Source organism: Scyliorhinus canicula, chromosome 10, assembly GCF_902713615.1.
Source record: "Scyliorhinus canicula chromosome 10, sScyCan1.1, whole genome shotgun sequence".
In the NCBI taxonomy this organism is placed as follows: Eukaryota; Metazoa; Chordata; class Chondrichthyes; order Carcharhiniformes; family Scyliorhinidae; genus Scyliorhinus; species Scyliorhinus canicula.
Genome location: NC_052155.1, coordinates 140716364 through 140733616, shown reverse-complemented (window position 1 = coordinate 140733616; position 17253 = coordinate 140716364). Strand labels below are relative to the sequence as shown.

Here is a 17253-nt window from a genome sequence, read left to right as displayed (position 1 = left end):
AAGAAGCATACAGATTGGCCAACAAAAATAATAGGTCTGAGGATTGAGAACAGTTTAGAATTCAGCAAAGAAGGACCAAGGGATTGGTTAAGAAGGGGAAAATCCAGTACGAAAGTAAGCTTGCAGGGAACATCAAGACTGACACGAACAGTTTTGTATAGATATGTGAAGGGAAAGAGATTGGTAAAGACAAATGTAGGCTCCCTACAGACAGAAAACAGGAAAATGCATCATAAGGGACAAAGGAATGGCTGAGTATTTGAATACATACTTTGGTTCTGTCTTCACAAAAGAGGACACAAATCAGATATCAGAAATGTTGGAGAATGAAAGGTTTAGTGAGGAGAAAGAACTGAGGGAGACCAATATAGTTGAGAAATGGTGCTGGGAAAATTGAGACCCAGGCTATTAGAATAGATGGCATTGAGGTGCGTAGGGAAGAAGTGTTGGCAATTCTGGACAAGGTGAAAATAGATAAGTCCCCGGGGCCGGATGGGATTTATCCTAGGATTCTCTGGGAAGCCAGGGAAGAGATTGCTGAGCCATTGGCTTTGATTTTTAGGTCATCATTGGCTACAGGAATAGTGCCAGAGGACTGGAGGATAGCAAATGTGGTCCCTTTGTTCAAGAAGGGGAGTAGAAATAACCCCGGTAACTATAGGCCGGTGAGCCTAACGTCTGTGGTGGGTAAAGTCTTAGAGAGGATTATAAAAGATACGATTTATAATCATCTAGATAGGAATAATATGATTAGGGACAGTCAGCATGGTTTTGTGAAGGGTAGGTCATGCCTCACAAACCTTATCGAGTTCTTTGAGAAGGTGACTGAACAGGTAGACGAGGGTAGAGCAGTTGATGTGGTGTATATGGATTTCAGTAAAGCGTTTGATAAGGTTCCCCACGGTCGGCTATTGCAGAAAATACAGAGGCTGGGGATTGAGGGTGATTTAGAGATGTGGATCAGAAATTGGCTAGTTGAAAGAAGACAGAGAGTGGTGGTTGATGGGAAATGTTCAGAATGGAGTTCAGTTACGAGTGGCGTACCACAAGGATCTGTTCTGGGACCGTTGCTGTTTGTCATTTTTATAAATGACCTAGAGGAGGGCGCAGAAGGATGGGTGAGTAAATTTGCAGACGACACTAAAGTCGGTGGAGTTGTAGACAGTGCGGAAGGATGTTGCAGGTTACAGAGGGACATAGATAAGCTGCAGAGCTGGGCTGAGAGGTGGCAAATGGAGTTTAATGTGGAGAAGTGTGAGGTGATTCACTTTGGAAAGAATAACAGAAATGCGGAATATTTGGCTAATGGTAAAATTCTTGGTAGTGTGGATGAGCAGAGGGATCTCGGTGTCCATGTACATAGATCCCTGAAAGTTGCCACCCAGGTTGATAGGGTTGTGAAGAAGGCCTATGGTGTGTTGGCCTTTATTGGTAGAGGGATTGAGTTCCGGAGCCACGAGGTCATGTTGCAGTTGTACAAAACTCTAGTACGGCCGCATTTGGAGTATTGCGTACAGTTCTGGTCGCCTCATTATAGGAAGGACGTGGAAGCTTTGGAACGGGTGCAGAGGAGATTTACCAGGATGTTGCCTGGTATGGAGGGAAAATCTTATGAGGAAAGGCTGATGGACTTGAGGTTGTTTGCGTTAGAGAGAAGAAGGTTAAGAGGTGACTTAATAGAGGCATACAAAATGATCAGAGGGTTAGATAGGGTGGACAGTGAGAGCCTTCTCCCGCGGATGGAGGTGGCTAGCACGAGGGGACATAGCCTTAAATTGAGGGGTAATAGATATAGGACAGAGGTCAGAGGTGGGTTTTTTACGCAAAGAGTGGTGAGGCCGTGGAATGCCCTACCTGCAACAGTAGTGAACACGCCAACATTGAGGGCATTTAAAAATTTATTGGATAAGCATATGGATGATAAGGGCATAGTGTAGGTTAGATGGCCTTTAGATTTTTTCCATGTCGGTGCAACATCGAGGGCCGAAGGGCCTGTACTGGGCTGTATCGTTCTATGTTCTATGAAGGTGGATAAATCCCCAGAATAATCTGTAGCCCAGAGTGCTTAAGGAGGTGGCTCTGGAGATAGGGGATGCATTGGTGGTCATCTTCCGGGATTCTATAGACTGTGGAACATTCCCTGCAGATTAGAGGGTAGCTAATGTCACTCCAATATTCAAAAAGGTAGAGAGAAAACAGGGAATTATAGACCAGTCAGCCTAACATCAGTAGTGGGGAAATTTCTTGAATCCATTATGAAGGACTTTATAGTGGAACATTTAGAAAGCAGTGGGAGGATCAGTTATATTCAGCATGGATTAATGAAGGGGAAATCATGCTTGACAAATCTGTTGGAATTCTTTGATGATGTAACCAGTACAGTTGACAAAGGGGAGCCAGTCGATGTTGTATATTTGGACTTTCAGAAGGCATTTGACAAAGTCCCGCATAAGAGATTATTATGCAAAATTAAAGTGCATGGGATTGGGGGAAGTGTATTGAGATGGATAGAAAACTGGTTGGCAAAGAGGAAACAAAGAATAGGGATTAATGGGTCCTTTTCAAATTGGCAGGCAGTAACTAGTGGGGTACCACAGGGATCGGTGCTGAGACCCCAGCTATTCACAATATAAATGATTTGGATGAGGGAACAAAATGTAACATCTCAAAGTTTGCAGATGATACCAAGTTGGGTGGGAGGGTGAACTGTGACAAGCATGCAGAGATCCTACCGCAAGATCTGGCCAGGTTGGACGAGTGGGCATACCAATGGCAGATGCAGTAAAATTTGGATAAATGTGAGGTTATTCTCTTTGGAAGCAAAAACAGGAACAACAAAGAAAATTACAGCACAGGAACAGGCCCTTCGGCCCTCCCATCCTGCGCCGATCCAGATCCTTTATCTAAACCTGTCTCCTATTTTCCAAGGCCTACTTCCCTCTGTTCCCTGCCCGTTCATATATCTGTCTAGATGCATCTTAAATGATGCTATCGTGCCTGCCTCAACCACCTCCGCTGGCAAAGCATTCCAGGCACCCACCAGCTCTGCGTAAAAAACTTTCCACGCACATCTCCCTTAAACTTTCCCCCTCTCACCTTGAAATCGTGACCCCTTGTAATTGACACCCTCAGAAGGCAGATTATTACCTGAATGGTTGTAAATTAGGAGAGAGGAGTGTGCAGCAGGACCTGGGTGTCCTTGTGCACCAATTGCTGAAGGTAAGCATGCAGGTGCAGCAGGCGGTAAAGAAGGCGGATGGTATGTTGGCCTTAATTGTGAGAGGTTTTGAGCATAGAAGCAGGGATATGTTGCTGCAATTATACAGGGCCTTGATGGGGCCACACCCAGAATAATGTGTGCAGTTTTGGTCTCCATTTCTGAGGAAGGATGTTCTTGCTTTAGAGGGAGCGCAGCTAAGGTTTACCAGACTGATTCCAGGGATGGCGGGAATGTCATACGAGAAGAGGTTGACTAAGTTAGGATTGTTCTCTCTCGAGTTCAGAAGAATGAGACACAAAATTCTAATAGGACTAGACAGGGTAGATGCAGGTAAGATGTTCCCAATGGTTGGTGTAGCCAGAACCAGAGGTCACAGTCTGAGGATTCAAGGTAAACCATTTTGGACAGAGATGAGAAGACATTTCTTCACTCAAGTGGTGAGCCTGTGGAATCCATTACCACAGGATGTAGTTGATGTTAAAACTTTGAATATATTCAAGGGGCGGCTGGATATCGCACTTGGGGAGAATGGGATCAAAGGCTATGGGGAGAAAGCAGGATTAGGCTATTGAGTTGGATGATCAGCCGTGATCATGGTGAATGGCGGATCATGGTGAATGGCGGAGCAGGTTCGAAGGGCCAAAAGGCCTCCTCCTGCTCCAATCTTCTATGTATCTATAAGAGCAGCCATGGCCTTACCTGAATGGTAAAGCAAACTTGAAGGGCCAAAATGGTCTAGTCCTGTTACTACTTCTTATCATATGATTTTAGTCCTGTTACTACTTATCTTATGATTTCAATTTGATTTTTTGGGGGGGGCTTCACCCCCCCTCCTTTGAACAAAATTGTGTAGATCAGAAGCAGACAAAATCTGAATTTCATAAAGCAGGCAATATGGAGGGAGGGCTGTGCTATTAAATTATAGCCATGATGTGGAGATGCCGGCGTTGGACTGGGGTGAGCACAGTAAGAAGTCTTACAACACCAGGTTAAAGTCCAACAGGTTTGTTTCAAACACGAGCTTTCGGAGCACGGCTCCTTCTTCAGGTGAATCATTCTTACTGTATTAAATTATAAGCAGAGGTGGACTTACACTTCTTGGGCCCGGCGCTCTCTCTCCACCTCACACCCGCCTGCAGCCCACCCCAAATGACATCAATGCCCTCCTGACCCAGCCCACCCTCGGCTTACACAACGCAAGGCATGGAAATCCAAAATTATTTGTTTGACAGACTGCAGTGCTCTTTAACTTATGAAAACAATAAGCTTGTACTGTAATTAGTAAATTGAAATCCAAGCCCACCTATTTCGGCATGACGGCAGAGATGGTCAATATTGTGATCTCTGTGCCTTGAGGTGAGTAAACAATAACTGGCTGATGAGCAACAGCAGCACAGTGCAGAATGATCCAGAAAAAGTCCAGTGCAGGATCAAATACTTCAATGAAGTGGAGTGTCCAGTCCAAGTCTAATATCAGTGGCTTTGCTGGCAACTACCTGGCAGGATTCAGTTATTTAATTGTCCAGAGGAGACTTTCTGAAAGCCAGTAAAGAGCAATGGGAGTGGTGGTTACTCAGCGGTTACTAATGTGACTACCAGCCAGTATATCAGACCAGCATATGTTGTGTCTTGAAGAACAGAAATTAGACTGGAGAACATGATAGAGGGACAGAGTTTTTAGATTTTCTCAATTTGTCAGTTGTTTGCAATCCATGGCAACTTAAAGACAGTTTTTCTTCTGCCTTTTGTCTTCACAAAACCAATCATATTATCGCAGGTAAAATCTTGTAAGGTGTCAGTATTGCTGAACTTGTCAAATATTCCTAACTCATCATACTTGGCATCTAATGTATCACTTTTAATTACAGAGGAAGAATGTTCACTGGAAGCATTTGAAACAGGTATTATTGATATTCAGAATGGTTTCCACATTTGAAAGAGTTGCCTGCAAACCATCACGTACAGGTCTGCACAAATCAGCGGGTGATCTCGAAGCACAGAGCTCATCATTATCAATTAAATGAATGAATTATCATAGAATTTACAGTGCCGAAGGAGGCCATTCGGCCCATCTAGTCTGCAGCGGCTCTTGAAAAGAGCGCCCTACCCAAGGTCAACACCTCCACCCTATCCCCATAACCCAGTAACCCCACCCAACACTAAGGGCAATTTTGGACACCAAGGGCAATTTAGCATGGCCAACCACCTAACCTGCACATCTTTGGACTGTGGGAGGAAACCGGAGCACCCGGAGGAAACCCACGCACACACGGGGAGGATGTGCAGACTTCGCACAGACAGTGACCCAAGCCGGAATCGAACCTGGGACCCTGGATCTGTGAAGCAATTGTGCTATCCACACTGCCCGATGTTTCACTTCATCTTCAAAGTGATTTGTGTCCTCCTGGTAGAATTCAACTAACCTCTTACTGCAGTGGCTCTTAGCATCTGCTCCAAACCTTTGTCATAAAGCACACAAAATAATTCAGCAGTCTTCTTCAGAGATTTATTTCTGCACTACAATTGCACCATTACTGTGTCACAAATAAAACGGACAGTCTCAATGATGATGTTCTCTTTCCCTTTTAAAGTGATTTAATTGTCCCTAGTTTCATGAAAAGATTATTTCCTGTGCCTTGTACGCTTCTCATCATCAGAGGGACCTGTATTCTTTGTTAATGTTCATGTCTCTGCTTCCACTAAGGTTTAGTCATTTCCAACTTTATTGACAAAACGTCTGGTTAGTCATAGAGGTTTACACATGAAAACAGGCCCTTCAGTCCAATCTCTCCATGCTGCCCAGTTTTTACCATTAAGCTAGTCACATTTGCCTCGTATCCCTCTATGCCCATCTTTCCCATTTAACTGTCTAAATGTTTTTTAAAAGGCAAAATTGCACCCGGCTCTACTACTGCTTCTGGCAGCTCGTTCCAGACACTCACCACCCTCTGTGTGAAAAGATTGTACCTCTGGACCCTTTTGTATCTCTTCCCCCCTCACCTTAAACCTATGCCCTCTAGTTTTAGACTCCCCGATCTTCGGGAAAAGATATTGACTATGTACCTTATCTAACTATGCCCCTCATTATTTTGTAGACCTCTATAAGATCACCCCTCAGACTCCTACACTCCAGGGAAAAAGGTCTCAGTCTATCCAGCCTCCTCTTATAACTCAAACCATCAAGTCCCGGTAGCATCCTAGTAAATCTTTACTGCACTCTTTCTAGTTTAATAATATCCTTTCTATAATAGGGTGACCAGAACTGTACACAGTATTCCAAATGCGGCCTTACTAAGGTCTTGTACAACTTCAGCAAGACGTCCCAACTCATGTATTCAATGTTCTGACCAATGAAACAGAGCATGCTGAATGCCTTTTTCTCCAATGTCCACCTGTGACTCCACTTTCAAGGAGCTATGAACCTGTACTCTTAGATCTCTTTGTTCTATAACTCTCCCCAACACCCTACCATTAACTGAGTAGGTCCTGCCCTAATTCAATCTACCAAAATGCATCACCTCACATTTATCCAAATATACTCCATCTGAAAATCATCAGCCCACTGTCCCAATTGATCAAGATCCCTAGATAACCTTCTTCACCGTCCACTATGCCACAATCTTGGTGTCATCTGCAAACTTACTAACCATGCCTCCTAAATTCTCATCCAAACCATTAATATAAATAACAAATGGTGGACTCAGCACTCATCCCCGAGGCACATCGTTGGTCACAGACCACAACCCTGTTTGAAAAACAACCCTCTACAACCACACTTTGTCTCCTGTTGTCAAGCCATTTTTGTATCCAATTGGCTATCTCACTCTGGATCCCATGAGATTTAACCTTATGCAACAACCTCCCACATGCTAAAGTCCATGTCGACAACGTCGACTGCACTGCCCTCATTTACCTTCTTGGTTACCCCTTTTAAAAACTCAATCAAATTTGAGAGACATGATTTTCCACTCAGAAAGCCATGCTGTCTCTAATCACCAAGGCTAACAATTTAGAAGTATTCAACAAAGTTGTTTGAACATTTTGCAGCAATTTACTGACAGCATTAATTCTTTGAAGTAAATGATTCCATAAAACAGTTAAAACAGCAATTTCATATTTTTCTCTGCTATAGATTTTGCTTCAGCTTTCACACGTGGTTTCTCTGAATTTGATGTGGCGGACCAACTGGTGTCACAAATTGTTTCGACCGTCAAATGTTTTCCATGTGCCTGCTCCAAGTGTAATTTGTAGCATATTCCGTCGATGCTTGGAAACCGAAAAAAAGGCATACAAGCTTTGAACGATTCAGCTGTTGCATTGCAAATTAAATTCATGGAGTGACTGGAACAAGGGACGAATAATGCATAGGGGATTGCTTGCAGATCTGAATATTTTCCTGTCATATCTGCGGCATTATTGAAGCTCTGCTCATGACAATTTTTGATGTCCAAACCTACACTTGAAATTATATCCAAAACGTTGCCTCCAGGCTCTCAGATGTGAGATTGTAGGTGAGCAAAACAGAGAAATCGCTTTACAACTTCACCATCGCTGGTTACATATCATAAAATTAATGTTAATTGGTCCACATAACTCACATCTGGTGTTGAATTAATTCTTATGGAATAGTATTTGGCATCTTTGACTTCTGAGCCGCTCTGCCATTATGGTGATGAAGTCATCGTAGGTTGTGTGTGTTAAAATGTTGGTCTTTCTTGAGCCACAATGTTGATAACTTTTCAAATGCTCTTTGAGATGCTCATCAAATTCACTGAGATATTCAAGGCAGGCTAAAAAACTCTCTCTTCAACTTGACACTGATGACTCATCATGTTCTCTTCGAGGTAGTCCCAAAGACGACAACAGTCTGACAACACCTCTCAGCATTTCCCTCCAATTAGAATACTCCTTTTCAAACTGAGCCGATAACACGGAATCAATTCTTCCAGAAAATTTACGCAGCTCCTTCCTCAGGTGTGCTCCGAAAGCTAGTGATTCAAAACAAACCTGTTGGACTTTAACCTGGTGTTAACCTGGTGTTGCAAGACTTCTTACTGTGCCCTCCCCAGTCCAATGCCGGCATCTCCACATCATGGCTAACATTGTTCCAGTTGGGAGTACAAATCGACAAATGACTGCTAGGGAATATAGCCGTAGACTGCCCGAGGGATTTCTGAAACCATTTTCTCCTTTCAGTCATGTCATTTCTCTTCAGTGTGGTCACCGATTTGTGACAACCACCGGTTTGCCCCGGGGCGGTTGGATGGGGGCTTTAAGAGATGGCAGCGGGCAGGGAGAGATTTGGGGACCTATTCATCCAGGAGGGCTTTCCAACCTTGGAGGCACTGGAGGAAGAGTTTGAGTTGCCAGGTGGGAATGGGTTCCAGTACCTTCAGGTGCGGGATTTTGTACTGAGGCAGGTTACAATCTTTCCTCACCTCCCCCTGAGGGGACTACAGGATAAGGTGATGTCAAAAACAGGGGTTGGAGAGGAGAGGGTTTCGGAGATATACAAGGAGTTGATGAAGTGGGAAGGGGAGCTGGGAGGAGAGCTGGAAATTGACTGTGGGAAAAAGCCTTGGAGAGTCAAGTCATCCTTGGCCTGTGCCAGACTTAGCTTGATCCAGTTCATGGTGGTCCACAGGACCCATATGACGGCAGCCCGGATGAGCAGGTTCTTTGAGGAGGTGGAGGACAGATGTGGGCGGTGTGGGGGCAGCCCGGTGAACCATGTACATATATTCTGGGCATGTCCGAAACTGAGGGGATTCTGGCAGAGATTCGCGGACGTTATGTCAGAAGTCCTGGAAGGGAGGGTAACTCCGAGTCCAGGACTGGCAGTGTTTGGGGCGGGGGAGGAATTAAGAATTAGGACGGGGGTAGTAGGCGACGTTGTTTTATGTTGCTTGTTCATTTAGGTGTTTTGCGTGTGTCGGCCCGCGCAGTTGTTTAAGAAATGTTAATGTGCTAAACTGTAAAAAATTGCCAAACTCATAGGGGTAAATTCTCCACCAGCGGGATTCTCCTTTTCTCCAGCAATGCACCAACACCCACGGGTTTTCCGACAGTGTGGGGTGACCACAATGGGAAATCCCATTGCCTGGTGACAGGAACGGAGAATCCCGCTGCTGGCAAGGGCACGCCATTGAGGAACTCGTGGCTGGGGCACCAGAGAATCCAGCTTCATATTGACTGGGGTTGATCAGTCTTGATTTCAATAATTCACAAATAAGCTTTAAGAATCTTCAGTCAGGTGAAACCTCCTTAAGCGGTCCGAGCTGCTTCAAAACAGTAACAAATCAAACAAAGCTTAGGAATTGGTAGGGGAGTAGTCTTCGGAAATTGTAAATTTCCATGTGAGGATCATCTGTTTTGCTCAGCTACAATCTCACACATCTGAGAGCCTGGAGGCAACGGTTTTGGAAATAATTTCAAGTGTAAGTTTGAGGTGCAAGAATGAGCCGCAGTTCACTGCCAAAATCCCACCAGAGTAACTGGCTGCCTTCAATAATATTTGGGAAAGCTGCCGATGGATGGTCAAGACAAGCTGAGTATTATAAAAGACACCACAATCGACCCAAGAGAGAAATAACGGACACCAAAAAAAGGCAGTAAATTCAACATGCAAAAACAAGGAGGAAGATGTTGGTGCCCAGCCCACTCTCACTCAGCCCTGCCCGGCTAGCCTGTGGCTCTGGTCGAGTTGCCTTGCTCCTGCTGGCCATTGCTCCCCGGTTCCCCGAGACACAACACCGGCGCTTTGGCCTATCGCTCTGGTCGAGTTGCCTTGCTCCAGCGTTCACTGAAAAATTATGCTAACACTTGCCTTCTTTGCACCTCCCGACTGCTGCTCCGCTCACCTCTCAGCTCTGGCTCGGGTGATCGGGCCTCGAGCTTCGACCCTTGATGACATGTGCTCCTGGCTGGCTGCCTGGCATGGCCTCTCGCCCTCGCCACCCAGTCCGGTTGCTGCCCAGCCGAGCCCTCTCACGCTCAGCCATGCTGCCTGGTTGACCTCTGGCTTTGGTAGAGTTGCCCCGCTCCTGATGGCACTGCTCCCCGATTCCCTGAGACACGAAGTCGGCGCTTGCTTGGCCTTTTTGCCATCTCCCGAATGCTGTTCTGCTCACCTCTTGGCTCTCGTGGTTCTGGCTGAATGCCTGGCTGCTGGCTATCTGGCTTGTTGACCTCTGCCCCCCAGCAGTGCAAATGTAAACTTTAACTCACTCAGCTCTGCAACTGGCCCCAAATCAGTGCAGAAGGCCTTACAAATAGTGTCCACAAAACGAAAAATCGCGAAACTTTTAAAAACATGAACGTTGCAGCAAAGTTCAAAAGTTCTCAGTCTGCCACCATTCCTTCCTTTTCGCGAAGTCCAGCGCTTCCTCAGGTGACTCAAAATAAAAATGTTGCTCCTTGTACGTGTCCTGGAAATGGGCCGCATACAGCAGTCCGAACTTCACCTTTTTCTTAAAAAGGGTCGACCTGATCTGAGGGTCGACCTGATCTGGTTAAACACCGCTCTTCTGCTGGCCACCTCCACATTCTGGTCTGATATTATGTGGGTATTTAAATGACGTAAAGATTATGTCCAACAGGTCAGAACTGGATCTAGAGTTGATCCCATGCAAAACAAAATGCTCACTGCAAGTGCTACCATCAAAGTTTTGTTTGGGCAGAATCTGCAAGATTGGATGGCTGTGAGCACACTGGAGGCATGTGGAGCCAGTTACTTCACACAAATCTGTTTGGGGGAGAATGGATAGTCTGACAAGGTGAGCACGCTCACCATACTTGGGAAAATAATGATCTCTCAGGGTCAACACATTCATGGGACATGTGATTGGTTAACCAGAGGTGGAGCAGCAATATTTCAACTACCCTGCCCGCAAGCAGGACAGTCTGCTTGTCACCTGCTTCCACCATCTACAATGAGCATGTTACTGAGGGACCTAAAAAATAAGAGTCTGCAAAAGATTTAAGAATGGGCAGAAATCTAGCAAGCAAGAGAGAGGAAGCGAACAGGTTCCCGAAAAACACCTTTCTCCATTTTTTCCAGAGGTTCAGTGTATTTTCTGGTATACATCCATGCACACTTGTTTTAAAATAAATTTTAGAAAATCCAATTATTTTTTCCAATTAAGGGGCAATTTAGCATGGCCAATCCACCTTCCCTGCAGTACAGTGGTTAGCACTGTGGCTTCACAGCACCAGGGCCCCAGGTTTGATTCCAGGCCAGGTCACTGTCTGTGCAGAGTCTGCATGTTCTCCCCATGTCAGCGTGGGTTTCCTCCGGGTGCTCCAGTTTCCTCCCACAGTCCCGAAAGACGTGCTTGTTAGGTGAATTGGACATTCTGAATTCTCCCTCTTTGTGTCCAAACAGGCGCTGGAATGTGGCAACAAGGTGCTTTTCACAGTAACTTCATTGCAATGTAAGCCTACTTGTGACAATAAAGATTATTACTATTACTGCACATCTTTTTGGGTTGTGGGGGTAAGACCCATGCAGACACGGGGAGAATGTGAAAGTTGACATGGACAGTGACCCAGGGCCGGGATCGAACCTGGGACCTGAGCGCTGTGAGGCAGCAGTGCTAATCACTGCACTACCATGCACCCGCCCTTCATCCATGGACACTTAAAAATACTTTGGTTTTGATAGTTTACGAGTGTAAATGCACCAAGCACATAGGGGCCTTCACCACATTGTATCATACAGGAAAATCCAGTTCTGATAAACACTGCAAGTTTGATCTTCACAAACAAAAAGCAACTTGTGCCAAATAAATATACAAACCACTGTACTTGGTCAATTCATTTGTATCACAGACACATTCCGTTTGTATATAGTTAGACATCTGCTGGAACTGAGCTTTCTTCAGAGCTCCTTTTATTGAAAAGGTTTTAAAGTGCAAAACCAGTCAAGGTGCATTCCAACGTTTAAAAAGCAATGAATTAAGAGGTAAACTTTACCCCTACATGAACGAATGACAAATCCAGTATAGTGAGTGATGCAAAGTTTCAATAGATATTTAGCTGCTTTTCAGAAAGGCACAACATACCTTTAGCTCCGCAATGAAAGATCTTTGGGACCAAAACCAGGAGTAGAAGAATGCTCCATTGGGCCATCAGGGAAAGGTTGCTGCAAAACAAGGACAGGTTATCTTAGATCTGGGGAATCCAATTCTTCCTGTGCCTCCATCTTATTGGACATCACAGTTTTGCCTCCCCATTCTTCTTAGGCTCCCTGTAGCCAAATGTTTACATTTGTCAGCGACTATGTCGCCCTGGTGCAGTGTTTCTACGTTTGTGCTAATTGCACAGGGATGCATCAAGAGTTGATCTGTGCAGTTCAGTGAATTTCCAACATGGACTCTGCACTTCCCTCCCTTGTTCAAGTACAGAGCTCTCTGGATAGGATCAGAGATATGTTTAAACACCTCCCAGCACAAGGTTCTGCCATGTACAATTATCTTAATTCTTGACTGTGGATGCAGCACATATTCGGAGATTACATTGATTGAAACGTTCAGACGTTTCTAGGAATTAATCTCTTAGATATGCACAACAACTAATTTTCATATAGTACCTTCAATGTAATGAACCATCCCAGGGCGTTTCAGTGGAGCATTACAAAACACATAGTCGCACAAGGAGAATCAGACCAGCTGGCCAAAACCTTGGACCAAGAAGTAAGGTTTAAGGAGTTTCTTAAAGGAGGAAAGTGAGGTCGAAAAGCAGAGAGAGTGTAGGAAGCATATCAGAGCTTGGGGCCTCGGCAACTAAAGGCCCGGCCACCAATGGTGGAGCAATTAATCTCAGGGATGTACAAGAGTGCAGAATTAGATGAGTGCAGATATGTCGGAAGATTGTGGGACTGGAGGAGGTCACAGATCTAGGGAGGGGTAAAGCCATGGGGGATTTGCCTGGATCCACTTGCTTGGATGAGTGCAGCTCCAACAACACTCAAGAAGCTCAACACCATCCTGGACAAAGCAGCCCACTTGATTGCTCCTCCTTTCACAAACAGTCAAACCCTCCACCACCGACAACAGAACAGTGGCAGCTCTGTGCACTATCTACAAGCTGCACTGCAGTAACTCACCAAGGCTCCTTAGACAGCACCTTCCAAACCCATGACCACTACCATCTGGAAGGACAAAAGCAGCAGATACCTGGGAACCCCACCACTTGGAGGTTCCCTTCCAAGTCACTCACCGTACTGATTTGGAAATATATCGCTGTTCCTTCACTGACGCTGGGGCTATATCCTGGAACTCCATCCCTAACAGCACTGTAGCACAATGTTATGGAGAAGGCAGTTCCAGTGATGGCATGAGTATGAGATTGAAATCTCAACTTGTGATCAAATGTGACATCAAGGTGGTGAACAGACTGGCTTATTATCAGACTTGTCAGGTTAAGGGATGGAACCGGTCATTAGGTATGACAGACAGCATGTTATTAATACAAGTTTATGATTTTTAATAATTATGTTTATAGTTCAGTTTTCTAACCTAAAATTGTTTATTTAAGATGCCAATACCAAACTCACTCCATGTGATAATGGATACATGCCTGAAAGGAAAACCCTGGTGATTCGCTTTGGAAGCCACAAATAAGAGCAAATAGTGACACCCAGTAATTTGCCAACTTGCCCTAAGCAATGGCTGCTATCATTCTTTTCTTCCTACTGAGACACTCAGCATTCTGCTCACTTAACCCTATCTTTCAATCAAAGGTAACTGCATTCAAACAAGATCTTCTTACCAACACACATAGGTACTTAAACCGTGCCATTGCAGCTCAACCCACACTACACCTTTTACATCATGGCACCTGTTACAGTTTCTGCTTTAGGCTCAATACTGTCCGTAATGGCAAACTCAGCAGATGTTCTTCGTGGATGGACCTCATATCTCACCCTACAACAAAGCTAATGTGCAAATGTAGTGCTCAAATAGAGTACCGTCATCACAATGCTCTGGTGAATGGAATAGATCGCTGCCACCACATGATCTCATCTTTCAGTGGTGGAAATATATACCATCAGACATTGCTCATACCATTTACAGTTGATACAAACTCGATTTGTAACCACCCTGGAATGTCAAAACAAACAGACACTATCCTACACACTAGCTCTCCAAGTGAAAGCAGCTCTCAATGTGGTTTATGTGCTGCAGCGGAGCCTCTGACTAACCCCATCGTGGCTGGCTTCAGACAAAATAGTTTATTTTTGCACAATGTTTGCCAAGGTGTACTTCTTTTGAAGAGATATCGGGATGTTTATATTGCACTTTTAATATAGAAAAAGATCCCAAGCCACTTCAGAAGTATAACTAGACTTTAAAAAAGAACACGGAACCAAAGAAAGATATATAAGTTGATCAAATGTTTGGTCATAAAGGTGGATTTAAAAGAAGAGGTGAAGAGGCACAAAGGTTTGGTTGCAGAATTCCAAAGCATGGGACTGAAGGTCATAGACATTGGAGCAAAGGGATTGTGGATGTAAGAAGACAGAGTCAGAAGAACACAGGGCTCAGTAGGAACTGAAAGTTACAGGGATGGTGCTTAGCCTGAAAAAGTACAAGGCGGGGTCAATGGAATTGGTCAGTGATGAGGAATTTACAGCATGGGTCAAAGATTGGAGATATTCAAACATGGAGCTGCAGAAAGATAGTAGGTAACACATAGAACATTACAGCGCAGTACAGGCCCTTCAGCCCTCGATGTTGCACCGACCTGTGAAACCACTCTAAAGCCCATCTACACTATTCCCTTATCATCCATATGTCTATCCAATGACCATTTAAATGCCCTTAATGTTGGCGAGTCCACTACTGTTGCAGGCAGGGCATTCCACACCCTTACTACTCTGAGTAAAGAACCTACCTCTGCCCTATATCTATCTCCCCTCAATTTAAAGCTATGTCCCCTCGTGCTAACCATCACCATCCAAGGAAAAAGGCTCTCACTGTCCACCCTATCTAATCCTCTGATCATCTTGTCCAACAAGTCTGAGCGGAAAAGGGAGGTTAGACATGGGTGGTAGTTTACAAAAACAGGATTTTCAAGATGGGTGTTTTGAGGAGCTTGATGACAGTACCCATGTTATAGGAACCATTTATAATGTCAGCTAGCATGGGGATGAGGAAGGGAAGTTTAGTGAGAATGCAGGTAAAAGAAATATGAAGTAGATGAGGCTGGAGAGGACCTGAAGGGAGATAAGGGAGGGATGCATGACGGAGTTGGGGTGGGGGGGTGGAATGTTTGGTTTGGTGGGTAAGGAGAATACAGTGGGCGCAACTAAATGGATAGTTAGTGACAAAGAAGTCTATGCGCTCGTGTCCTTGGATGAGGGTTAGAGCAGATAATAGAGTGGATTTTAAGGTGACAGAGAAAATAAGTTGCATGTTATCTTTGTCCTCCAGAATGATCCTACAGAACTATATTTCTTTAGGGGAGAACCAGAGCCACTTGATAGCGCCAGCAGGTCTGATGGCAAATGGCTAAATCTTTTGCGTGGCCAATATGGTAGCGTCCGTGTCCCTTGGGACTTGCTGCGTGTAGGCCATTCTAGGGAGGACAACCATTAGCGAGCCATCAGAGTATTGATCTTAGCCTTACTAGCCTGGAGGCAGCGAGGCTGCGTAGCATTGCATTCACCACCTTCGCTAAATTCAGCTAACTTACAGAAAGCTACAAAGCTTTTTAGTCTGTGATTCAGTACCAATGCAGAGGATACATTTAACCACAAAGCCATCAAGCGGCATTGTACCTGAAAGCGATAAAAAGGTTGTGTTCTATTACCAGCCAGTTATATCTTTCAATATGTCCTGTATTTTCTGTTTTTGTTTCAGATTCTAGCAGTAATTTGCTTTTATCAAAAGAAACTGTCTTGCATTTACATACAAAACAGCACCCTGTATTGGGAATAGCATGTTTTCTGCACTTGCTAAGAAGTATCTGTGGACATAATGGATTTAATTTAGATTGTTTGATAGTTTTTATGTGAAATGCCTAATTTGGTCCTTGGATTATCCCACAGAAAACCAACTTAAGTACAAAGAACTATTTAATTGAGGACAGCGCAACATGCAGTTTGATGGGAGAATTCCCAAATGCTATACCACACCATTCAAATTAAAGACAAAGCTTGAACTGAATCATTAAAATTGCAATTTGCTTTCCTATTTAGAATCAGATAGCTTTAACTGAGTTCAATGCTACATTGGATAATTGTTTAGAATCACATGACCGAACAGAGGTGAAATGCAATTTATATTACAACTTCCTTCACAGCTCAATTTTTATTTGAAACCTCTCTGACACTGTCACAAGTTCATAACATATAGGAGCAGAATAAGGCCATTTGGCCCATCAAGTGTGCTCCACCTTTTGATCATGGCTGATCTCATCCTAGCCTCAACTCTACCGTCCTGTCCGTTCTCCAAAACCCTTCAACCCATTACCAATTAAAAACCTGTCTAACTTCTCAAATTTACTCACTGTCCCAGCATCCACTGCACTCTGGGGTAGCGAATTCCACAGATTCACCCTTTGGGAGTAGTTTCTCCTCAACTCTGTTTTGAATTTGCTACTTCTTATTTTAAGATTATGACTTCTCAGTCTAGAATGCTCCAGAAGAGGAAGCGCACCCGCTCCACATCTATATTATCCATACTTTTTATCATCTTGTATACCTCAATTTGATCTCCCCTCATTCTTCTAAACTCTGGAGCGGAGAGGCCCAAACTATTCAATCTCTCTTTGTATGACAAACCCCTCATCTCTGGAATCAACCTCGTGAACCTCCTCTGAACTGCCCCCAACACCACTACATCTTTCCTCAAATAAGGGAACCAGAACTGTGCACAATACTCCAGGTGTGGTCTCACCAATGCCTTGTATATAATTGCAACAACACTTCCTTACCGTTACACTCTATTCCTTTAGCTTTGAATGCCAACATTCCATTCACTGTCTTTATTATCTGCTGTACCTGCAGGCTAGTTTTCTGTGACTCATGA

The 17253-nt window shown here is 44.4% G+C and overlaps 1 pseudogene; it reads right to left on the bottom strand.

Moving 5' to 3' along the window:
- LOC119972688 overlaps positions 1–13518 on the bottom strand; it is a 94807-nt pseudogene extending 81289 nt beyond the window's left edge.
- Positions 13519–17253: the final 3735 nt, after the last annotated feature.